Source organism: Arachis ipaensis, chromosome B03 (genome assembly GCF_000816755.2).
Source record: "Arachis ipaensis cultivar K30076 chromosome B03, Araip1.1, whole genome shotgun sequence".
NCBI classification, from domain to species: domain Eukaryota; kingdom Viridiplantae; phylum Streptophyta; class Magnoliopsida; order Fabales; family Fabaceae; genus Arachis; species Arachis ipaensis.
Genome location: NC_029787.2, coordinates 92,891,131 through 92,895,691, shown reverse-complemented (window position 1 = coordinate 92,895,691; position 4,561 = coordinate 92,891,131). Strand labels below are relative to the sequence as shown.

General features: G+C 35.8%; 1 protein-coding gene across 3 annotated transcripts in view; it reads left to right on the top strand.

Moving 5' to 3' along the window:
- The window catches only part of LOC107630702 (SEC12-like protein 1), a 12,676-nt gene continuing 11,426 nt past the window's right edge, over positions 3,312-4,561 (top strand). The window contains exons 1-2 of one of the 3 annotated variants that reach the window (XR_002359536.1): positions 3,312-3,955; positions 4,022-4,160. The gene's annotated coding sequence lies outside the window, so the exon portion shown is untranslated. The other 2 variants (XR_002359532.1, XR_002359533.1) reach the window with 2 other exon arrangements.

Sequence of the window (4,561 nt, the reverse complement as noted above, 5' to 3'; positions counted from 1 at the left end):
AGATGAGCAAAAATCTAAAATCAAAGCTTGCTATAAAATGTTACAATGGAGATGGAAATGAAACCATAAGAGAGAAATTCTACAGTACTCCTACTCTTACTCCTATGAAAGCTTCCTAATACTAATGAAAACTCAAACTAAACCTAATAAAACCTAATACTACCTAATGCCTTCATATGTGTTGATATCGCCTTCATATAGCACTTTAATTTCAGCATTGAGCCTTCCAAAATTGGGCCAAAGGCCCCCAAAATCGCAGATCACGTGTTTCATTAATGAAACCACGTGCAGGGACCTGTGCATACGCACACTTTGCTGAATGTTCTCCTGTGCGTACGCACAGGGTGTTGTGCACACGCACACATGCTAATTCCTTCCTGTGCATATGCACAGATGCTTGTGCGCACGCACACATGTCTGTGTGTGTTTTTCCTTGTTTTCTTTATGTGTTCTCCCTTATACATGCTTTCTTCCACTTTTGGCTATCCATTCTTGCCTTTATGACCTGAAATTACTCAACAAACATGTCATGGCATCAAAGAGAATAAAAGTGGAATTAAATTACTCATTTCAAGCATAAAATTGCATGTTTTCACAATTAGGCTCAATTAAGGGGCAAAACACAAAAGTATGCTATTTTGGTGCCTAAGTGTGAGTTTATGTGATGAAATCAATCCAAATCAAGCTAAAATATATCGAAAAATATGGGCTCATCAATTCTCCCACACTTAAACAATAGCATCTCCTCATGCAAAACCAAACAAGGATAATAATCAAAGGGGTAACCATCTTATTGAATGCAACTATCTATATGCATGCAAGTATACTATATGCTATCGATATCTATCTATCTATCTATAGTATCCTATTGCTTTGGTGAAAACAAACAACCAAATTTCCAAGCAAGAGTATAAACATATAGGGTCAAGCAAAGAAGTAGCTAAATGCAATCAAAATCTAAAGAATTGATTCAACTCATCAAAAAGAAGCAACTTGCAAGAATGCATGATAAGAAAGGTGGAGACATAGAATTGAGTAATAAGTAATTGAACCCTCACTAGGTGTGTATACACTCTTAATGCTCGGTATTTAGGGTCAATTCACTCAAGTCTCCTCTAATTATGCTTTTAAGGAATTGTTTTTCATCTAACAATCAACAAGTATTTGATGCATATATGCAAGTATCATGAGGTCTTTTAGAAGGCTGTAATGGGGTTGGGGTAAGGGTAGGATGAGTATATGGCTAAGTGGATTAAAGGATTGAATCTTTGATTAGCTCAAGTATCCAACTCAACCTATACCAATCAACCCACACAAAAAAATGCATTCTAACCACCCATTACTTCTTTTCACACACATTCATGCCTTAGTTTCTATTCAAAACACATATGTATTTCTTATTCCAATTTTCTTTCTTTTGCTTTGGGATAACTTTTGTCCCATCTTATTACTACATTATTTTCATTTCATTTTTTTTCTTTTCTATTTCTTTTTTTTTCTATGACAAATGCATATGGTTAAAGCAAATTGAAACATGAATGTGCACCCATTTTCCAAACTTCCAATGAATACCCAAAAAAAAATACTTTTATGTCTCTACCAATGCTTCCCAAAATTCTTCCACACTTAAATAACACACACACTTCAACCTAAGCTAATCAAAGATGCAATTCAAGGTAATTCATGGTTTTTTGCTTAGGGTTGTGATGTGCCAACAATTAGAACAAAGGGGGTTAAAAAGCTCAAAAGGGGTTAACAAAGGTAGATACAAGGGTGAGGCTATATGGGTGAGTAAGCTTAATTCAAAAATGACCTCAATCATGCTCAATGCATTCAAACATCAACTATTGGAAATAAAGAATCAAGCAAAACTAAGATCACAATCATAGAAGGAGCATATCACACAAGAACAAAATAGTGGTTAAAATATGTAACCACTCATTAAGGCTTAACAACTCACAAGGTTGTTTTGTTCTATCACTCTTCTATGTTCCATAAAAATCATTCAAGCAAGTTTAAAAGCAATTTTCCAAATCAATTCAATAGAATGCCCTAAAACAAATTCTTGGAAAATCCTTGTTGTTTTTCACCAAAATTATTTCCTATATGTATGTATGATGTGATGGATGCAATTTCAAAAACTTTCCTAGTTCTATTCCTAATTTTCAACATTGCAAAAAAATTAACATGAACAATTAGGACAAAATTGAACTAGGTGCTATATTATTCACATTATCCAATCACAACTTCTATCTATAAAATATATACTATGCAAAAGAAAAAAAAATGCCAAATGTAATAACTAGAAATAAACTAAGATATATATACATACCAAAAGAAAAATGCAACAGTCAAAAGCACTCTAAATATCTACAAGAGACATAATAAAAAGAAACAAAAATAAGGTGCAAAGTGTTCGGAAAAGAGAATTTATGTCCTAAAATGACGAATCCTCCCCTACACTTAAGCGTTGCACGGTCCTCCGTGCACGAACACAATCCGGGGGGAATATCTCTAAGCACTCCACCTTCAGCTGGCGGATACGGGGGCTCGGGTTGCATGAAAATTGTCAAGTCCAATGCATGCGCGGCATCTCCATCCTCAGTGTCCTCTCCTCTCCCGGTTGCTTGCATCCACGGCTCATCCTCAAAAAGAATGAATAGAGTATACTTAAGAATCATAAGGCAAGTAGCACAAAAAGGTAAAGGAGGGAGCATTGTATACTTGGAGCCAAAAGAAATTAAACAAGCATTTAATTGAGGAGGATTGCATAGTGGTGTGGTTTAATAAAAAGATTAGCCATGTGTGTATTCTAATTATGCTCACGGTTAGAATACGCACAATGGCCGTTTAAAACATCATCCACACAATCAAAAAGTAAGCATGAGTTCCTCAATTAAATGGCCTAAGATGCAAGCAATGAATGAGCATCAATTAAATACAAGCAAACTTAGGCAACTACAACAAGAGTGAATTGAATGTAGGAATTATTGGATATTGAAGTTGTGCAGGTGAAAGGGCAAAATTTATATAAAATAGCACAACAACCAATAACCAATGCAATGATGAAAAGAAAATTACTTATTCATCCTTAGGAATAATCAAATAATCACATGGTTAAGGTGTTTGTTACAAAATGTGACAAGTCTTGATAAGAATCAAGTCAAGTCAACTAAAAAAAATCAAAGCATTAAAAAGGAACAAGGACCTTGTGATGTGATTATATTAACTTAAAAACACAAGCAATTCACTTCAATTCACTAAATTCAATATGTACTTGTTAAAAATCCCACCAAAAGAAAGTCAAATGTCACTTTTCATCTCAAATTGGTGCTAGCAACTCAAAGCATTAAACAAGTACAATTTTGAAATTTCAATCATCATAATCATTCAAAAGTTTACAATTCTTGATTAGAATGCCAAACAAGGATATAGCCTAATACATATGGTAGCTACCACACATGCATTAAACAAAAAGTTTATTCAGGCATTATGTCAAACACATGGAGTGCAGTGCACACACTACAAAAAAAAGAGTTAAAATGGCGTTGATATTAAGGCGGTTTTAAAGAACCGCCATAATATCGAGACATTATGGCAATTGTTGCTGCTGCCGTAATTGGCTTTATATATTTTGGCGGTTCTGGTGATTATGGCGGTTTGAACCGTCGTTTTCACACGCATATAAAATGAAAAAAATTGTAATCTTGGCTCATTCAATGCCGTTCTTCGTTCTAGCTAGGGCTTCTCCTCTCTGGTTACGATCTGGTTACACCAACAAACAATGTAAAGGTAAGAAACAACATTCATCATCTCCTCTCTGAACAATGCTCTGGTTACGATCTCCTCTCTGAACAAACAACGTTCATCATGTCCTCCGTGTAAAGAAGCTCTCCAACAACGCCGTTCTTCCTTCTAGGGCTTCTCCTCTCTCCGCCGGTTACGATCTCTCCAGGTACCTCTCCCTCTCAAGTTAAATTGAAATGCTGTTTTATTTTGTTTTTTCTTTTGTGCTGTGGAGACGAAGATTCCGGCAAGAGGCAAGGTTCTGGTGGCTACTGATCTCAGCATTTCGATTTCAGAAGGCACCGATTTCTTTGTTTTTGTTTGGGTTAGGGTTTCAAAGCTTTTGGTGCTGATTTTTGGGGGTTTTTGTTTCTCTGCAGCTCTGTTAGAGATTTTTGGGTCTTCCTTGAAGCATTGGATTAACGTTGGTGCGGGGGTGATTGACGACGATCTCAGGTCTTCTTTCTTAACTTTACTCCCTCCTCTCTCTCTCTCTGAACTCAGATCTTCTATTGCTTACTTCTATTAAAATGTTTCTCTGATCTCCGATCTCAGATCTTAGATCTCAGAAAAACTGCTCCAATTTCAATTTCTCTATTTGCCTCTTTGGTTATTTTTTGGTTCTTTTAAGCAAAGCTATGCTGTTTATCTCTGTAGTTGTTTAGCTCTGCTGCCCTTGCTCTGTTCAATGTTTTTTGCATTAACTGAACCCTTGCACTTAGACACATTAGCAATTTTTCTTTTGGTCCCATGTGTGTGAACTATCCTTCAAATC